This window comes from Schistocerca piceifrons, chromosome 2 (assembly GCF_021461385.2).
Source record: "Schistocerca piceifrons isolate TAMUIC-IGC-003096 chromosome 2, iqSchPice1.1, whole genome shotgun sequence".
In the NCBI taxonomy this organism is placed as follows: Eukaryota; Metazoa; Arthropoda; class Insecta; order Orthoptera; family Acrididae; genus Schistocerca; species Schistocerca piceifrons.
In genome coordinates, this window is record NC_060139.1 from 906393809 (window position 1) to 906415823 (window position 22015).

At 41.7% G+C, this 22015-nt stretch overlaps 1 protein-coding gene across 1 annotated transcript in view; it reads right to left on the reverse strand.

Moving 5' to 3' along the window:
- Positions 1-22015, reverse strand: part of LOC124777125 (invertebrate-type lysozyme 6-like) — a 76403-nt gene that overhangs the window by 54140 nt on the left and 248 nt on the right. The gene's annotated exons all lie outside the window — the stretch shown is intronic.

Consider the following 22015-nt stretch of genomic DNA (forward strand, 5'->3'; position numbering starts at 1 on the left):
TCGTCACTACTCATAACCCTTCTATTTTAATGTTCCACAGACACTCATCACTGACGTATCAGCGTGTGTTAAACTGATCGAAATTGCTTAAGGGTTATTCTTTTAATTATAACATTGAAGTTTATTAGTTTATTTATATTGCAATTTCTGTTCTCGAGGTCAGATCTTACTACATTGTACGAACACCTTCAATGCCGATATTGGAGCGCTGGACGTGGACGAGGCATAATAGTTCGTTCGACTACTTCATTTGCTTGCTCTTGGCTAATTGAGCTTGACTGACATCTTTCCAGACGCTCAACGACCAAGTGCTGGGCCTACATGCGTGCCATCCGTTTCGAATCTATCACATATTGATGGTACAATGCTCGACGCATCTTCCGAAATTTAGTTCAATTTTTTAAATGATGCCATCTTCAGTTTGAATCTGTCCATTCTTCCTGCAGGCTGCTGTTTTTCCAAAGAGCATGACGCATCCATGCACAAGTTTTGTAGGAGTTGGAGTATCTATTGTGTGCGTAAATGTAGGTGAATCAGCGAATGCACTATTACACCACTGTTACCATTACGTTGTGTCGATCCATTCCGCCGTTGGGCTGGAAGGATTAGTGACACAGAGCAGCTCGTAACATTTATACTTGAATCGAAGGAACAGTTACTGGAACTGTGACGAAAGGCACTTCTTCATAAGCAGTTCACAAAAATACAGTATTATACATGGCTGATGTGGTACTTTGAACTGTGCAAGGACAATAAACGTAAAGCACAGATGATCCATCTCTTCTTCCCATCTGTAGCGTAAGATTTCGTACACGAAGAGGATACCACATCTCCACGCGACGAACGAATAAGGAAAGACAGTGCGTGAGAAATTCAAGTGCCTGCTACACGAGCGCCTTCTGCGACCGGTGTTATTACGAACGACTGCGTGAAAAAGGAGAAGCGCTGGCGAGGTCAGAGTTAGCTGGAGCGCCGTATTTGGAGTTCCACCACAAACCTCAGACGCGGCGGTAGCTTGTGTACCTGTGGCGACAGTACCTGGAACAAACTGACCGTCTCAGTAAATGGAAGGAAAATGTGCCATTCTTAGGGCAGTACTAATGGAATAAGATAATATCCGAAATAAGAATAAAATGGTAAGGTACTTGGTACAAAGTTAGCTTTTTATATCTCTTGGGCTAGATAGTTCGGTTCGTATTGTGTGTGTGTGTGTGTGTGTGTGTGTGTGTGTGTGTGTCAACTATACGCTGTACACAGATACACTTCCCTCGCCCGATTTGAAGAAAGAGTGTGTAATAGCTACCAGTAGATTATTCAGATTATCGCTATTAATGTATTTGAATAGAAACAGATATGCACTTTTATAAAAATTACGTCAGTGGGTTAATGTGTAACCTATTTCTAAGCCTCTACGAAGAATAAAAATGGTTCAAATGGCTCTGAGCACTATGCGACTTAACTTCGGAGGTCATCAGTCGCCTAGAACTTAGAACTAATTAAACCTAACTAACCTAAGGACATCACACACATCCATGCCCGAGGCAGGATTCGAACCTGCGACCGTAGCGGTCGCTCGGTTCCAGACTGCAGCGCCTAGAACCGCACGGCCACTCCGGACGGCACGAAGAATACGAAAGAGATGTTAGAAATGGGGATGGTACAGAGAGTTACGTGAAATCGAGAAGAGATAATTGGTAAACATTTTTAAAAAGGGAACCGTAAAAGGAGGACTTACCACTTTCTTTTTCTTAAAATTACACCAAAACTACATTATTTTATAAACTTTTTTGTAGGTTAATAAGTGTCACAGATCATACAAATCATATCAAGTATTTTATATCTTTATTTTATTTTTTCAGTATTCAAAGTCACACACTGGTTGTGGCCTCGTTGAACATGAAATTATTCTCTGCATGTCCTAGCATCTGTTGTTGCACGACACTCTTATCATAGGTAAGAACCTATTTTGTTGGGCATGAAAGCAGTTTTTACAGTAACTTCCGTATTCACTCCAGCGACATACAAATGCACACAGATGAGATGCCTTGTCTCGCGGCAGAGTAACGCAGAAACCTGCCACGGGTGGGGCGCGGAGCGTAATACGGGCAGACCCACTGACCCAGGTGTTTACTCGTACTTGCCGGCGGCAATAGGTCGGGCCACTTCGTTCTCGCGCTGAGATCGGCCAACGCGGACTCTGCTTTCGCATCGCGCGGTGCTCATGGTTCCCCGTGGTAGTTTCCATCAATCGCACTTGTGCTCTCGCCTTGCTAGACTCAGTGGTGTACAGATTCTCTGCTCCCCGTAGTTTGACCCGCACGTCGAGTTCTCTCCCTTCCTGGTTTCAGCTCCCAATTTCCCAGTAGTGCATACACCGTCGACAACAACAGACACGTCTGTGTCAACAGAACGGTTTGTCACGCCAGTGCAGATACAAAAGACTTTTTATTATTTCCTTCGATAGCATAAAATATTTACACCTTTATGATTTCATCATGTTATTATGGAAAATGTGTTAGATTATTAAACACAAAAATTTCAAATCACGACATTAGGAACCGACTTCACTAACATTACTGAAGCTCGTACCGCGAAAGATATCAAATATTATATACAAAATAACAGTTGTAAACCCTTGCGCAAAAAAAAGGCTCTGAGCACTATGAAACTTAACGTCTTAGGTTATCAGTCCCCTAGACGTAGAACTACTTAAACCTAACTAACCTAAGGACATCACACACATCCATGCCCAAGGCAGGATTCGAACCTACGACCGTAGCAGTCCCGCGGTTCCGGACTGAAGCGCCTAGAACCGCACGGCCACCGCGGCCGGCTAAACCCTTGCAGGAAAGAATGATTTAAGAGATCATAACCATCAAATGCAACACCAGAAGGCAGGGGGGCTACTGTTTTCTCTCGCCTTATCCACAGAAATGGGAAGAATAACTGCAATTAATAATAAGATATTAATATTAAACATGATTATATACAAGCTAATAAATAGGTAAACAAGTTTAATTGAATGTAGTTGATGAACAATGAGATCAAAAATGGCACTTGTAAGGTGCCTCTTACGTGAGGAAGACATTTTTACCAGTTTTAATAAATTATTCTCTTATTGATGTATTCACGATAGTTAGGAAGTGCTGTAGTCCGTAGCCGGCCATAAGTCGGAGAGCATTTCCCACGCTGGCTGGCTAGGTGACGAAACGACCATATCTCGCGCGTAGTGGGGTGGGGCTCGGCGCTGGACTCGGCAACAAGCGTCAGCCTGGGAAATATACATGACGGGAAGTACCGCCATCTCGGCGCCAAAGTCACCGATTTTGTTTATTTATATTTAATAATTAAAGTCATTTATGACAACATGAATACTAGGAGCAGCCTCTGGATGTTTAAAACTATTTATCATAATTTTGCCTCGTTAAAATTCACACCCGTTCATTAACAAATGCGTATCTTAGTAAGTACGAACTTGATCGGAAATCCACGAACTGTGACGAAACTAGTAAGAGATACGGACTGCGCGCCGAAGTCGGCAGTCGGCGTTAAGAGCACTTCCTGTCTTGTTCGATGGTAGCCATGCTCTCCGTTACGAGTAATTTGTGACATGAATTTTTCATTATTGATCTAATAGGACAAAGTGATGCTACGGCATTCTGAATGTTAATTTCGAGTAGATAGATACCCCAAAGTTGATCGACAGCAATTTTAGATAATTGGCTTCCATCGACAGAGACATCCAATGCGCCAATGAAGAATCTGCACGGGACGACATTTACGAGAGCTGCACCGCGCACAGGTAGGAGGAAATCCGACGACACGACCCACCAAGGCGGATCAAGGAAGGTTCGACTTACACTCGCAAATTCCGGGTGGAAATGCTGACCAGTCATACTGTACGCCACATATACCACCCTCTACGGACTCGCGGCTAAGCTAAGTAATAACAGTATCAGTTTAGAAGCGAGAGAATCTTGCACACTGCACACAACGGCTGAGAAAATATTATAACTGATCAGCTTATCTGTCAGAGCACAGATGTCAGCAAGGATGCCAATGTTCAGTCACCTCGCGGGAGACAAACCATCAAATTTTGTTTACTTACGACATTAAGGAACAAACAATATACTTAGTCTTTCAGTACAATTAATTCAAAACTGCACTTTGCCAATAAAGGCTCGTTTACGATGTTTTATATGAACTGTTTCATACAGTACGTAAATATTTTCACACTTAGAAAAAATTGTTTCGGGGGAAGAATTTTTTTCGTGTTTTACATAATACATAACGTCGTAGTACATAACATCATTTTGACACTTTAGTTTGAAGGAACTGATTATTTGCTATTTTAGAATCAAGAGCTATTGGTTATCACAATAATAGAGGACAATATCCGCCGATCAGTTAAAATGTTTCCCCTCTACGGGAAAACACGAACATAGTGAAATTATGATTGCAGGTCGTAGACACATGGACGACGACATATGGAAGTCTGGGTCTGACTGATGTGTCCTCTAAGGGCCGTAGTCATTAAGGCGATCGCTCGCGACAAGCGGGAAATCTGGGTTCGAGTCCCAGTCGTCATTCCATTATACAGCTGGAGGTTGTTCACATTCGCAACTGCGAATACATTTCATGCAGTGAGTCACAGGTGCTAAATTATTGTTCAAAGTCACCTCGTCATTCAAAGACACCACATTTTATGGAAGCCAAAAGTAAACGTGTAACAATTGCTATCTTAACTGAAATTTTATTCATAAATTTCGTATCCAAGAGACGAACTAGGAGAATTTGTATGGGAGGGGTTGCATTTATCATTAGTTTTCGAAAACAAAGCAGTATTTCTCACAAAATCAAATTCTGAGAAATTTGTTTATTAATCAACAAACATGCAAATACTTGCAGTTCATAACAGGTACCTACTACGTAGGACTCAGAGTAATTTGTGTGAAAATTATATTTCTTTCTTCTCAGACAGGTAACGTTTAGGTACAACGAAATACTTCCTGAACTCACATTTTTTTTTTTAAATTTTTGACATTGGCTGGTAACATTACATAAAGATAGCGAAGTGGAAGCTTTAAGCTTTCAGAACCGAAGGCAGTCTGGCATTTTCAGTTGCTAAGAGAATGGCGGCGAAAAGTGAAATATCTGAGAGTTTACAGCACTTGGGTCTAGGTACACCTGCTGCAATTCAGTATCCGTGTTCTGGTATTCTTCAGACTGATGCCGAACTGATTCTTCTGTATGTATGGTGGCGCAGGGTGCGAGTTTGCTTGGTGAAAACCGTTCTTTCCCTGGGGGCAGGGAGGGAAGAGGGAATGCCAGCAACCGCCTTTCCCTGCCTTTCGTTGCATACGACTTTGTTTCTCATATTGTTACCTGAGAAAGTAACTATTTCTCTGGTGTAGTTTTGCGTTGTTAGCTGGGTAGCACGCAGTCACACGTTGTACGGTTTAGCACTGTACAGAATGTGTATTTCTCATTTAAACGAAATTCTGTTGTCGGACAATAGGTGAGCGGAGTGAAATGTAAAGAAAAGCTGCAAGGGGTAAACTGAAGTATATTTCTGTGGCGTCACAAGTCAAACAGTTATTTTGTAATACTGCGGCAATATCTTTACGAACTTTACAAATGTGCATTCTTGTGCATCTAAATTCCAGGCGTAAAATTTCCGCTGCTACGAGTGAAACACCTCATTCATTCATTCATTCATTCATTCCCGTGGATACAATGAAGAACGAGAACCTTCAGGAATATGCAACAAGGAAACGTATTCACTAAGAAAAGACAATTAAATCACTGAAATATAATCTGTATACTTTATTAACAACAGAATATCGTTACAGTGCTTAATAGTGTTCATACAGAAGATAATTACCTTCGAAAAATTAGGGAGAACGATGCTACGGAAAGGAAAGTAAAAAGTTGCTGCCTCCTCAGACACACTAAATAATTGCAATCTCTCTCTTAATTGTAGGTTCGCATTTACTTTATTTCTCTGTTGCTTTTCGAACAAAATAGTTACGTACATGCTGACTGATTTCCAGCAATAGAGCGACAAATAATATGAATCAATTACTGGTGCCTTTTTGCACGCTAATTGTTACAGGTGCCAGCCACAAGGTAACCATTCAACATGTTAGTGAGTGGGAAGCAACGAACGGTTTTAGGTATTAAAAAGCTTCCATAGAAGAGTATTTTGAAAATTTTCGCTGCCAGAAAACTAGTAAATAACTGCAGTTGTGTTTTAGCAACACAAACAATACGCACTGTTGCCCAAATCAAACTCCTTTTCATCACGGTTCAAGATTTCAAGATGAACGACTATGAACAGCTTCTGTTTTCAGAATTTAACTGGAAGTGAAAGTAACACACACACACACACACACACACACACACAGACACACAGAGAGAGAGAGAGAGAGAGAGAGAGAGAGAGAGAGAGAGAGAGAGAAGTCTAACTGTGCTGGAGGGAGTCCAAACATAACAAGACATTGAAATTATAGCCAGACTCTTCCAGCAGTCCTCTAAAATAATTTACAATTCGTGGTGGAGGTGGTACAGGATGCATGTGTACTATAATATCTCATCCCACCCTACTGTTGAAGGGTGTGTCATACTACAGCGCTAGTGGAGGATATAAATACATGTGCTAACGACAGTGCAGCGTCTGAACGGAGTGTATAACAACTGCTGTTGACAGGCTAATTTCTAAGACGCACGAAAGTGTGCGCGCACAGCGATAAAAATTAGGAAACAAATACTTTGAACCAGTTACATGGAAAAAATTTAGCGGTATGGCGGCATCCGCATCGGAGAATCCTTTTATGGTATTATTTAACATCATTAATCTGTGTGGAAGGCTCTAGTAGACCCAGTCCCACATCGAAGGGGACTATATTCCTCTCCGAGGATTGAATTATCAAATTAATTTTAGATATTATTTGATGCTTGAGCTAAGCAATATGTGTATCTGTCGATTTTGGTTAAACAATTATCTAACTCTGAGTCACTATTCACACTCTTACTGAAGTATGCCTTACGCAGGAGTGTGCTGCAAGAATAACATGTACTGTCCACTGCCTAATCTCTTGGAGACAACTATTTAAAGAATGTGGCTTACTAACAGCGTCATTATACACTTTATAAGAAAAGTAGGCTGTTTAGGTTTTTATGTTGGTAACGCCACGCAGCGCTCTGTATGAAAATCACTGACCGTGCTGTGTCCAGTCTGTGGCTGGTTGGCATTGTTGAAACATTCGCTTGTGTAGTGTTGAGCAGTTGGATGTTAACAGCGCGTAGCATTGCGCAGGTGATTCACGAAAGGTATAGGTTATCGTTAGTCAGGGCCATTCTTCTGTAGGGATTATTGAAAGTCAGATTGCATTGCGCTAAAAATATTGTGTGTCAGTTTTGTGATGATCAGAATAAGTAAAGAGAGAAATGTCTGAGAACGTTCAGTTTTGCTCAGCTGTTTGAAAATCAGATAACGTAAGAGGTTTACCATCACAGTAAGTCATAATTTTTCTTAGGGGACGTTACAAAAGGTGGTTGTGAAGAATTAAGTCAAAACTGGTAAATGATAGTACCAATCACAAACATAAGACGACCAACAAAAATAGCTCCTCGACCTGCAGCTTGACCTTACTCTTTCACTAAGAGGACAAGATAGTATAGATGTAAAACCATAAAATTGTTTTAAGATCATCCTAGTGAATCGATGGTTCCAGCATACAATAAATACAGTTTTAAAAAACTAAAATCTTTTTTGCTTCTTAACGACGTTTACTCTACAGATGAATTTCTGAGTAGATAATATTTACATGTGGTTAGGTTAGATTCTTTAAGTTTTATTGTAGATAATTAAGCATTAAGAACAGATCAATTACGTCATTGTCGAGCATATGGTGATGTTTTAATGGAGAAAACCTATCTTACTGTAAACTGCCTGACAATTCACATCACAACGAATTTAGCAAATACGATCCACAGAAAATTGTTGTTGTGCTCTTCAGTCCTGAGACTGGTTTGATGCAGCTCCCCATGCTACTCTAACCTGTGCAAGCTGCTTCATCTCCCAGTACCTACTGCAACCTACATCCTTCTGAATCTGCTTAGTGTATTCATCTCTGGGTCTCCCTCTACGAATTGTACCCTCCACGCTGCCCTCGAATACTAAATTGGTGATCCCTCGATGTCTCAGAACATGTCCTACCAACCAATCCCTTCTTCTAGTCAAGCTGTGCCACAAACTCTTTCTCCCCAATCCTATTCAATACCTCATTAGTTATGTGATCTACCCATCTAATCTTCAGCATTCTTCTGTAGCACCACATTTCGAAAGCTTCTATTCTCTTCTTGTCCAAACTATTTATCGTCCATGTTTCACTTCCATATATGGCTACACTCCATACAAATACTTTCAGAAACGACTTCCTGACAAATCTATACTCGATGTAACAAATTTCTCTTCTTCAGAAACGCTTTCCTTGCCATTGCCAGTCTGCATTTTATATCCTCTCTACTTCGACCATCATCAGTTATTTTGCTCCCCAAATAGAGAACTCCTTTACTACTTTAAGTGTCATTTCCTAATCTAATTCCGGCAGCATCACCCGACTTAATTCGACTACATTCCATTATCCTCCTTTTGCTTTTGTTGATGTTCATCTTATATCCTCCTTTCAAGACACTGTCTATTCCGTTCAACTGCTCCTCCAAGTCCTTTGCCGTCTCTGACAGAATTACAATGTCATCGGCGAACCTCAAAGTTTTTATTTCTTCTCCATGGATTTTAATACCTACTCCGAATTTTTCTTTTGTTTCCTTCACTGCTTGCTCAATATACAGATTGAATAGCATCAGGGAGAGGCTACAACCCAGTCTCACTCCCTTCCCAACCACTGCTTCCCTTTCATGCCCCTCCACTCTTATAACTGCCATCTGCATTCTGTACAAATTGTAAATAGCCTTTCGCTCCCTGTATTTTACCTCTGCCACCTTTGGAATTTGAAAGAGTATTCCAGTCAACGTTGTCAAAAGCTTTCTCTAAGTCTACAAACGCTAGAAACGTAGGTTTGCCTTTCCTTACTCTTTCTTCTAAGATAAGGCATAAGGTCAGTATTGCCGCACGTGTTGCAACATTTCTACGGAATCCAAACTGATCTTCCCCGAGGTCGGCTTCTATCAGTTTTTCCATTCGTCTGTAAAGAATTCGCGTTGTATTTTGCAGTCGCGACTTAACTGATAGTTCGGTAATTTTCAGATCTGTCAACACCTGCTTTCTTTGGTATTGGAATTATTATATTCTTCTTGAAGTCTGAGGGTATTTCGCCTGTCTCATACACTTTGCTCACCAGATGGTAGAGTTTTGTCAGGACTGGCTCTGCCAAGACTGTCAGTACTTCTAATGGAATGTTGTCTACTCCCAGGGCCTTGTTTGGACTTAGGTCTTTCAGTGCTCTGTCAAACTCTTCATGCAGTATCATATCTCCCATTTCATCCTCGTTTACATCCTCTTCTATTTCCATAATATTGCCCTCAAGTACATCGTCATTGTGTAGACCCTCTATATACTCCTTCCACCATTCTGCTTTCCCTTCTTTGCTTAGAACTGGGTTTCCATCTGAGCTCTTGATATTCATGCAAGTAGTTCTCTTTTCTCCAAAGGTCTTTTTAATTTTCCTGTGGGCAGAATCTATCTTACCCGTAGTGAGATAAGCCTCTACATCCTCTAGCCATGCCTGCTTAGCCATTTTGTACTTCCTGTCGATCTCATTTTTGAGACGTTTGTATTCAATTTTGCCTGCTTCACTTACTGCATTTTTATATTTTCTCCTTTCATCAAGAAAATTAAATATTTCTTCTGTTACCCAAGGCTTTCTAGTAGCCCTCGTCTTTACCTACTTGATCCTCTGCTGCCTTCACTACTTCATCCATCAGAGCTACCCATTCTTCTTCTACTGTATTTCTTTCCCCCATTCCTGTCAACTGTTCCCTCATGCTCTCCCTGAAACTCTGTACAATCTCTGGTTTAGTCCGTTTATCCAGGTCCCATCTTCTTAAATTCCCACCTTTTTGCAGTTTCTTCAGTTTTAATCTACAGTTCATAACCAATAGATTGTGGTCAGAGTCCACATCTGCCCCTGGAAATGTCTTACAATTTAAAACCTGGTTCCTAAATCTCTGTCTTACCATTATATAATCTATCTGAAACCTTCTAGTATCACCAGGGTTCTTCCATGTCTACAACCTTCTTTCATGATTCTTGAACCAAGTGTTAGCTATGATTAAGTTATGCTCTGTGCAAAACTACCAGGCGGCTTCCTCTCTCATTTCCTAGCCCCAATCCATATTCACCCACTACGTTTCCTTCTCTTCCTTTTCCTACTATCGAATTCCAGTCACCTATGACTACTAAATTTTCATCTCCCTTCACTACCTGAATAATTTCTTTTATCTCATCATACATTTCTTCAATTTCTTCGTCATCTGCAGAGCTAGTTGGCATATAAACTTGTACCACTGTAGTAGGCGTGGGCTTCATGTTTATCTTGGCCACAATAATGCGTTCACTATGCTGTTTGTAGTAGCTTACCCTGAAGTATTTTTTTATTTATTATTAAACCTACTCCTGCATTACCCCTATTTGATTTTTTATTTATAACCCTGTACTCGCCTGAGCAAAAGTCTTGTTCCTCCTGCCACCGAACTTCACTAATTCCTACTATATTTAACTTCAACCTATCCATTTCCATTTTTAAATTTTCTAAACTACCTGCCCTATTAAGGGATCTGATATTCCACGCTCCCATCCGTAGAACGCCGGTTTCCTTTTCCTGATAACGATGTCCTCTTGAGTAGTCCCCGCTCGGAGATCCGAATGGGGGACTATTTTACCTCCGGAATATTTTACCCAAGAGGACGCCATCATTATTTAACCATACAGTAAAGCTGCATGCCCTCGGGAAAAAGTACGGCTGTAGTTTCCCTTTGCTTTCAGCCGTTCGCAGTACCAGCAAAGCAAGGCCATTTTGGTTAGTGTTACAAGGCACAGAAAATAATAACAATTAAAAACAGAGAAATGCACCTTGGCATACAGTTGAAAGCGTACGAATGTGGTTGGTAGTGCAGGATGAAGATTTCCAAGTACTTCCAACTCCAAATTCCCTCGATGCTAATTCACTTTCAAATCTCTGGGAATACATATATTATGTTTGTTATGTGAAACCTCTGCCACGCACCCTGTAACTCTGGGATAGCCGAGAACTGTACTCACGTGCAGTGCGCAGGTACTCATGCCAGTTGCTCTTTCCAGAGTGGACACTTCCCGCTCTATGCCACGCTGTCCGGCAGGAAGAGGGGGTGGGGGCAAAACAGCTAAAGCTTTGGATCTTTTCCTAGTTCATATTCTTCGGAAACAGATCGCAAACAAACCAGATATTTTAGTATTCAATTAGTTTTGGCCCAATGGAGACATAAAATCTATCTGGCACAAACCGTCGGCATACAGAGGGATGTGGACAGTTTGCAGATTTGTGTCACTCAGATTGACACGATATCTTGAGTTATTCAGTTTCACAATCGAAAAGCCTTGCATGCAGTTGTGTTGCTTGGAGAACTGCAACCTCATTATGGCGATATGGAAACTCTCCAAGGGAAACAACGTACTTGATGGTTGTAATTAAACTTTTACTACTTGAGCCAGTGTAGACGAGAAACAATTTACTATACTCGTGCCCATCTTTATAGGATGGAGTTTCAGACTGTGAACTGCACGATTTGAGTTGTTAGTAGTGTGTCATGACTTGCTGGTAGGAGCCGATATGGTTACGGCGACAGTGTTGAAACAAGGGTACATTAAGGATGTCAACACTGGGCCGGACAAGGTGAGTCAATTGTAAAGCTGTTTTATCAAATCAACTGCAACAGTGCTGCTGCTCCTCAGGAGTATCGATGCATTAGAGAAATATGTAGACATCCTCTTTCCCCTCCGAGACTGAAAATGATTTGGAAGATCGAGTTTGTAAGTAGGCTGTTTAGGTTTTTATATTGGTAACGCCACGTAGCGCTCTGTATGAGAATCACTGGCTGTGCTGTGTGCAGTCTGTGGCTGGTTTGCATTGTTGTTGGCCATTGTAGTGTTGGGCAGTTGGCTGTTAACAGTGCGTAGCGTTGCGCAGTTGGAGGTGAGCCGCCAGCAGTGGTGGATGTGGGGAGAGAGATGGCGGAGTTTTGAAATTTGTAAGACTGGATGTCATGAACTGCTATGTATATTATGATTTTTCAACACTATTAAGGTAAATACATTGTTTGTTCTCTATTAAAATCTTTCATTTGCTAACTATGCCTATCAGTAGTTAGTGCCTTCCGTAGTTTGAATCTTTTCTTTACTTCGACGATTGTGTAATTTTATCTCTAGTCCGGTGTAGGCAGTCGTGAATGCAGATGATTGTCAAACTGGGCAATGTTTGTAACCTAAAATGGAGACTTAGTACGCAGTGTGTACTGACAAACTGAAACAATAATTTGGACGAGGAATGAGGTCTCTTAAGAACAAAGGGCACGTAGAATGTGTGAAAGCAAAAAGCGACAAGTGCTGTGCTTCGTTACTCTAATAAAAAAATCCGTATGTTCGAACAAAAATCCAATGGTTCTGCGTTCTGAAACACTGCACGCTCTTCACGATTGTTTGTGAGAAAAAATAACTTGAGTGTAATGGCAATAGACTTATCAAAGTTAATCCACTGCTTGCGTTCATTTCTGAGACTTCTCACTCTTCTCCCAATGCACGAGATTTAAACGTCAGATGGCGTTTCATTGGCGCTGATTCTGGAGAGCGCAGCAGTGAAAGCTAAGGGAAGATGTTCTGAACCATTGCATGACCGTTGCTCAACGGCCGCAAACATTTTCTCGGCCCGGTCTGTACGTCCAGCTACGATACAGGGTGTGAATGGTGATAGTTTGCAGCGTACCACAGTGGTGTATGGGTAGTAGAGACGAAGAATTTCATGTGGGTAGGGCTGGTTTAAGGCCCAAGCAACACAATCCGCTGCTTGGAGCGCCAAACTGGGAGTGGCGCCGCATCTAAGATTATAGCTAGTAGCTGCAAAATACTAGCACGAATTCTTTACAGAGAAATGGAAAAAACTGGTAGAAATCGACCACGGGGAAGATCAGTTTGGATTCCATGGAAATGTTGGAACACGTGAAGCAATACTGACCCTACGACTTATGTTAGAAGGAAAATAAGCAAAGGCAAACCTACGTTTCTAGCATTTGCAGACTTAGAGAAAGCTTTTGACAATGTTGACTGGAATACTCTTTCAAATAATGAAGGTGGCAGGGGTAAAATAGAGGGAGCAAAAGGCTATTTACAATTTGTACAGGAATCAGATGGCTGTTATAAGAGTTGAGGGACATGAAAGGGAAGCAGTGGTTGGGAAGGGAGTGAGACAGGGCTGTATCCTATCCCCGATGTTATTCAATCTGCATATTGAGCAAGCAGTAAAGGAAACAAAAGAAACATACGAAGTAGGTATTAAAATCTATGGAGCAGAAATAAAAACTTTGAGGTCCGCCGATAACATAATTCTGTCAGACAGCAAAGGACTTTGAAGAGCAGTTGAACGGAAACATACCGACACCTCGAAACATACTGACACCCCAAAATGTGATTTTAACTCTTTGACCCGACCTCCAGAAAAAACGCCGACCTCCAGAAAAAACGCCGACCTCCAGAAAAAACGCCGACCTCCAGAAAAAACGCCGACCTCCAGAAAAAACGCCGACCTCCAGAAAAAACGCCGACCTCCAGAAAAAACGCCGACCTCCAGAAAAAACGCCGACCTCCAGAAAAAACGCCGACCTCCAGAAAAAACGCCGACCTCCAGAAAAAACGCCGACCTCCAGAAAAAACGCCGACCTCCAGAAAAAACGCCGACCTCCAGAAAAAACGCCGACCTCCAGAAAAAACGCCGACCTCCAGAAAAAACGCCGACCTCCAGAAAAAACGCCGACCTCCAGAAAAAACGCCGACCTCCAGAAAAAACGCCGACCTCCAGAAAAAACGCCGACCTCCAGAAAAAACGCCGACCTCCAGAAAAAACGCCGACCTCCAGAAAAAACGCCGACCTCCAGAAAAAACGCCGACCTCCAGAAAAAACGCCGACCTCCAGAAAAAACGCCGACCTCCAGAAAAAACGCCGACCTCCAGAAAAAACGCCGACCTCCAGAAAAAACGCCGACCTCCAGAAAAAACGCCGACCTCCAGAAAAAACGCCGACCTCCAGAAAAAACGCCGACCTCCAGAAAAAACGCCGACCTCCAGAAAAAACGCCGACCTCCAGAAAAAACGCCGACCTCCAGAAAAAACGCCGACCTCCAGAAAAAACGCCGACCTCCAGAAAAAACGCCGACCTCCAGAAAAAACGCCGACCTCCAGAAAAAACGCCGACCTCCAGAAAAAACGCCGACCTCCAGAAAAAACGCCGACCTCCAGAAAAAACGCCGACCTCCAGAAAAAACGCCGACCTCCAGAAAAAACGCCGACCTCCAGAAAAAACGCCGACCTCCAGAAAAAACGCCGACCTCCAGAAAAAACGCCGACCTCCAGAAAAAACGCCGACCTCCAGAAAAAACGCCGACCTCCAGAAAAAACGCCGACCTCCAGAAAAAACGCCGACCTCCAGAAAAAACGCCGACCTCCAGAAAAAACGCCGACCTCCAGAAAAAACGCCGACCTCCAGAAAAAACGCCGACCTCCAGAAAAAACGCCGACCTCCAGAAAAAACGCCGACCTCCAGAAAAAACGCCGACCTCCAGAAAAAACGCCGACCTCCAGAAAAAACGCCGACCTCCAGAAAAAACGCCGACCTCCAGAAAAAACGCCGACCTCCAGAAAAAACGCCGACCTCCAGAAAAAACGCCGACCTCCAGAAAAAACGCCGACCTCCAGAAAAAACGCCGACCTCCAGAAAAAACGCCGACCTCCAGAAAAAACGCCGACCTCCAGAAAAAACGCCGACCTCCAGAAAAAACGCCGACCTCCAGAAAAAACGCCGACCTCCAGAAAAAACGCCGACCTCCAGAAAAAACGCCGACCTCCAGAAAAAACGCCGACCTCCAGAAAAAACGCCGACCTCCAGAAAAAACGCCGACCTCCAGAAAAAACGCCGACCTCCAGAAAAAACGCCGACCTCCAGAAAAAACGCCGACCTCCAGAAAAAACGCCGACCTCCAGAAAAAACGCCGACCTCCAGAAAAAACGCCGACCTCCAGAAAAAACGCCGACCTCCAGAAAAAACGCCGACCTCCAGAAAAAACGCCGACCTCCAGAAAAAACGCCGACCTCCAGAAAAAACGCCGACCTCCAGAAAAAACGCCGACCTCCAGAAAAAACGCCGACCTCCAGAAAAAACGCCGACCTCCAGAAAAAACGCCGACCTCCAGAAAAAACGCCGACCTCCAGAAAAAACGCCGACCTCCAGAAAAAACGCCGACCTCCGAATTCATCGTACATTCTCGCACATAGTTCATCTTGCGGAAACGGAAATTTGCGTTTCAAACCACCAGTCGCAACATTTTCCCGCGGCCTGTTGGAAATAGGTTCGTTTCAGCAGTTACCAGATAGCGCCAGATAACGGGCGTCAGCGCGCTTGCGCGGCTATGACTCAGGAAACCCGATGTTCCTACATGTAAAACATTAAAAGATCTTATTACATTATGACATAAAACAAACAAGACATCAGAGGATACTTTAAGAGCATCGGAATTTCGTTAACCATACTAAAATGCATAATTCGGCTTAAAGTGCACATTCCTAAGTCCAGATTCGGATGCAAATTTTCTTGGAGTACCAGTACTGTATTATCTCATGTTTGGATCTTTATTATGGCTTAATGCCATACGTGCACTTGAAACGCAGCGAACAGTTGAAACTAGCCCACAGTGTGAAATTAAACACTGTGTTTCAAATAAATTGACTGCCTCAGCGGAAAAGATTTATTAAAAGCCAAATCTCTTTATCAAACCGACAAAAATAACTTCATTGTTCTGCAAGGCTATTAATGCTTGACTGTCAGAAAGTTGGACATAAAATCTGAAACTAATAGCATATTTTAGCCTTCCGTAATTATGCGAACGTATTGTAATTCATTTGCTAGCTCCCGGCTACAGAAATCCGTTTTGTTTTCATTTAACGTGAGAGCACGAAACAAGAAACCACTGAACGTAAACACAGGTCACGTGGTGCCGACCCTCCTCCCCACCACAACTCAGACTGCTCTGTGCATCAGCCACGGATCAACGATATTTCCGAACCGGGAAAATACTAGTGGCAGCCAGCCACATTTCTGTAACCAGAAGCAACTGCGCATACCCAACAGTCCGCCCGCAACTGCTCAAACGAATCTGACTTTAACAGTTGTCACGTCACGCTCATCGGAGGCAATTTGTTGTTATGAAGCATTGCACAGTCTCTCTAAAGCCTTTGACACACTTTGCTGTTGGCAGACGCTCGTCTGAGCACTGTGTTTTGTTGTTGTATATGGCGCATTTCCTTTTCAACTTAAATTTCATTTCCGCTCTATTTTTCTCCCTCGTTTATGTTTTGTTGCTGCAGAATTATTCTGCAGTAGCGGGATACAGTAATATCCTTTGTTAGAGTATCGGTTCTTACCAGCCATAATCACAAAAATTTAAGTGAAAACTACAACAACGAAAAATTCCCGGAATTCTAAATAATTCCCGGGTTTTTTCCCGGTTTTCTCCCGGATGAATAAATTCCCGGGTTTTTCCCGGATCTCCCGGGTCGTATACACCCCTTGTGTACTAGATGAGATTTCAAAATTTTAGAAGTTCGATAGAGCGCACTGCCTTGAGCGATTGCATCTAACATTTTCTTTGCGGTGTGAATTTAAATTCATTCAGTAGTTTAGCGAATGTAGACACGAAAAAAAAAATTCTCTAAGATCGAAGAGTCGGGGGGGGGGGGGGGGGGGGGGGGGAGAGAGAGAGAGAGAGAGAGAGAGAGAGAGAGAGACTTACAAGCACGTACTATCGAACACGAATTACTTGATAAATTATCAGAGTCAGGCACAACAGCAGTTGAATGAATGTGGATAAAGTGTTTCCCAATTCCTATTACAGGCTTCTAGGGGTCTTAGAATGGACTCGCCAGAACAAGGAAAATAAGGGTCGGATTTTTTTATTTTTTTTTTTGGTTTTAGGGCGCAAAACTGCTATGGTCATTAGCGCCCGGTCCGAAGGGTCGGAAATGTACCGTTGCAATGTGAAACAAGTTTTAATATCGGATCACTTCCAGATTTCCTGCATCTCAGTACGCACACAGAGGAGAACCGTCAATTCACATAAGCGGCTTGGTACTGCATATTTGCTATGAAACGACATTACTGTACCATGGAGAAAGAATTTGAAGATTTAGGTGACAACGAAAGAACAAAAAATCGTAACGATTGACAGACTCGTTTAATTATTCTGTACATCAAGGAACACTGTGCTAAATTTGTAGGCAAGGTGCACGTGAAGAAGATGGTGGTTTGCATAGTAAAATTTCGGAAGTTGCACATTTTTTCATCGTTAGTTGCAACCGTTTTCAATGGAGATCTCATTTTACTGCAAGTCAAGGGGTATGCCTGGACTGATTTTTTTAAATTTAAAACTCCCTGTTAAATTTATGAAGGCAAAAGGAGTGCAGGAACGAAAATTAGAACATTCCGAATGGAGTGCAGACTTCGCATTTTAAGTGGACTTCAATGGACACTGCCCACAGTAACACATTGCAAGGTAACTTCTTTCCAATTTGATGAGGATGAATTTCAAAATAAAAGGAGGGTGAAGTTTCTAACAACCCTACCACAACAAATGTCAAACTTTAATAATGATTGTGGTGTTGCTCACGCTGCTAAATACTGCATTTTCGGGCAACAACAGTCATTATGTGACAGGTGTCATTAGAGCACAGTTAATAAAGTCATTTCATGTAATAATCAAAAAACTAGGCACTCATCTTTTTGTTTCCCACGCTGATCTCGTCATAAAATCATGGCTCAATCGTTGAAAATCTAGGTGGTTATGATTCCAAGCTCGGATGTAAAGAAGCCTAGGTTTTATTCTGCTATATTCAAAAGTTTTGTAGACGCGCTTCTCAAACCATTCTTGGAGATTACACTTTTGCTGGACAATGGTGATGTAAAAAAATAATCAGCACTCCGAAATTAAGTTACACTTCCTTTTAATTGCTTTTATTGCAATATCACGCGACACACTAATCACTTCACAATACAAAACATAATTGAGAACATCTTCCTCACAGTCACTGTTTAAGTTCACATTTTATAAGCTGACGACAATATTCGTCTTTCCAACATGACGTCCACGTCTTGACTTTCTCAAGGTCCGACTCTCAAACAAGTTAACAACCAACTAACAATCGCTTACGCGCCCAAAAATCAGAGTTTCAAGTACGTCAAAGATCATAGTGACAAAAGAAAGAATACACATAAGAATAATATCATTGCAATATAAACATATCGATGTATCACAAATGAAATCAAACCCGAATGTTGTCTCAGAAATATGTTAAGTAGTTAACAGAAATACAGCAGAATATTACTGGTATCGAGAGGTTCAGGTGAGGTGCCGTAATGGTTGCGTAATTCCAGTACCATTACAAGGTCCAGTTCCCTAAACTCACCAGCGTTACTGAAAACTTGAGGTTTGAAGAATTCATTGTGTCCTTGAAAAAATTACCATAATGGTTTTATAAAGGTTTTGAGGACACGGTCAACCTTACATCTGTTTTCGAGCCGTCTTAAGAGGCCGTTTGCCATTTCATTTGAAGACATCCCTGTGTACGTGCAGACGTAAATGATTGACCTGCAAGGTAATTCCAGTTATGTCTTTACGTTAAAACTGTCTAGGACATCTAAATTGCTTCATTCAGGCGTAGTTTCCAAGGTTCCAAAAGTACTGCCATATTGCGATTGACATTGTTTGAAAGACCTTTTTGCGATTCTGAAACAAAGTCAGTCACGATTACGGGGGAACTTTATGCAAAACTGTGAAATTGTTAGCATCTGCCCATATGCCGACAGTTTGTACCACATAAAAACTGTGCTGAAATATCGTTTGGTTTGTGGTCTACGTTGTTGACGAAAGTGAATTATAAAACCAAGCCGTATGAAGTGCTGCTGCACTGCCATTTAAATGCGGCGCGTTCCCAGTTTTCTCCTCTTCCCTCTCCTCATTCTCCGACAGCATGTCGTGGCGGTAGGGGAAATATGCAACAAGTCTGAGCCTTTGGCACTGATTCCTTGTCACGGCCCGCGAGCCGAAATCTCGGAATTTTAAAAAAGTTGTTAATATTTTGTAACTTGATTTCATAACTCGTTGGATCCTGAATGTAATCGTATGAGTAGTTTAATCGAAAATGTAGCATCCACATTCATATTAGTAACTTAAAAACATATACTTTGCATATACTATCTAAATATGTTTACCGGTCAGGATCAATGTAAACTACCTTTATATTATAAGTGGATAACTATTAGTCGTTTGAAGTACTGTAAAAGTTCTATGCACTTCTTGTCAAATGCAATTATTGGAGCAACAGGTTTTCAAACATCTATCCAGTTATATCAAAATTAGCAATTTTAGTGTTGTTCTCTCTCTTGGAAAAATTTCTGCGGACGCTCATGGCTCATTGTCAGACAGGAGTTCGATCGTGTCTCCTGCCACATGGGAGATGTAAGGTGTACTGAAGTTTCGTCAAATGGTTCAAATGGCTCTGAGCACTATGGGACTCAACTGCTGAGGTCATAAGTCCCCTAGAACTTAGAACTACTTAAACCTAACTAACCTAAGGACATCACACACATCCATGCCCGAGGCAGGATTCAGGACTCGAACCTGCGACCGGAGCGGCCGCGCGGTTCCGGACTGTAGCGCCTAGAACCGCTTGGCCACTCCGGCCGGCGAAGTTTCGTCAACACGTATGTTTGCAAAGACCTTTTTCGTGAATTACTTACCTGTAGCATAATCCGAGGTGAGATTAGGTTAGATTAAAAGTGATAGTTTGGTTTTGAGTTGAAGCTAAAAAATTTGTCAATTTCTTTCAACACGGTGCGAATTCCACAATTACATTTTACGTCCCCGACGAAAGTTCTTGTTTCCCGTAGTGGTCTGATGCTTTCAAGTCTGTAATACGTTTGAAATTGTTAATGACATTTCCACGGAAACTTTCTATTACCATATTCTTCACCATTTCCGTCACCTTTATCTGCTACTGTGCCAAATCCGTCGTCGTGTCTCCGTTCGACGTGTAGGTGTAACTCTTCCTGACGTGCAACGAACGAAGTCAGGGACATTATTTCTATCCGTTTCAGACTTTCCTAAGAGGGACGTACACTTCATTTACTACTGAAAACTACACAGTAATACCGTCAAATATCAGCTATTGATAAATCACTATATGCCTACGGAGGACTAGAGATGTGTTTAGTTCCTGTTTACGTGGTACAATACACGTATCGCATGCAACGGTCGGATTTCAGTCCTACCATAACACTGAACGAGAACCTGACAATATGAATTTTAACATGAGATGGTGACTTTCTATTTAGATTATTTGAACTGCGTAAAAGTACAGTTTTAGGCGAGATTTAAACTAAGCTGTCCTGATAGCACAAAAAGTAGATTTAAAGCCTTGTTTGTGTATGATCTTTGTCGCTCTAAAGCCAGGAAATACAGTAATGCCTTTCGAGCTTAATGACAATTCATCTCATAATAGTCCAAGATTTTAAAGACAAATGTAGCTTTACAGAGGTTATGTATCAGGTATATGTGATGATGCTAGAAATCTGCAAATCGGTTATGCTTTAGTAAAATAAAGACCATTTACTTGCAGTCTTAGGCAATTCCTTTTTTCCTAACAAAATTATGTGTTAAAAAAAACATTCATCTTTCTTGCATGGTTTCACATTTACTCCATTTCCTTTTATGTTCAACGTGTTCCCCTTCTTCATCAGTACACCTTTAGATTCTGTAACTATCTAAAACCTGGGAAGTGCTCATCTTCCTAGATTTGCGAAAGACGTTCGATTTCACACCGCATAAAAGAAAAACGTCCGTATATTAGCGTACACCTTTTTACAGACGTGACATTTGCAAAGCCACAAAGTGCCTTTTCTTGTGTTTATTGTAGTCAGTGACGTGAATGCAGTATTGTTAATGGCAATGAATAATATGAAGTCCAAAATACTTTACAGTTACTGAACACGTTTAAAAACCCTATTTTTATTTATATGACGTAAGAAAACTTATGTTAGTCGTAGGTTAGGTCCTATAGGCTAACCTTTCCAGGTGAAGTAAATGAAAAATAAATATGATACCAGATGATTGCATTTTCATCTGAGTTCTGCTAGGTCAAGGCTATGGTGAGAATGAAGTAGTAGCACCCGAGGAAGAAAAGTCTGGAGACTAAATTTGGCTACTTGGCTTGGGAATGCCTTTCGTACCGTACGTCACTTCATATCACAGACACCACACTGACGGTAGCTAATAATAAGCAGTCAAGATTCAATTGTTTCTTCCAGCTGAAAATTGCACAATTGTCAGAGTTTAAAATATAACTGTAAATATTCCCAGAAATTTAATCTCATTCTAGATATTTTGTTTGAATGACAGGTAAATATTATTGTAATGAACCGCTGACTTTTGGTGGCACGAGGCCACTTTGATCCGATACCAGCATCTTTGTAGCTACACAGGTAAATATTTCATAAGATCAAATCTCGTTTGCTCGCCGCTTATTGAAGCAGCATTTCGCCTGGGCATCAGCTACAGGTAACTGGCTTTTCTCAGTAAGAAAAGTGTACAACGGCCATACAACTCTTAACAGAACATGATTGTCATCAGTACGGTTATTCCCGAATTTACGTTCTGGATATCCGCCAATGAAGCGAGATAAGCAAAGGCAGCGAGCGAAAAC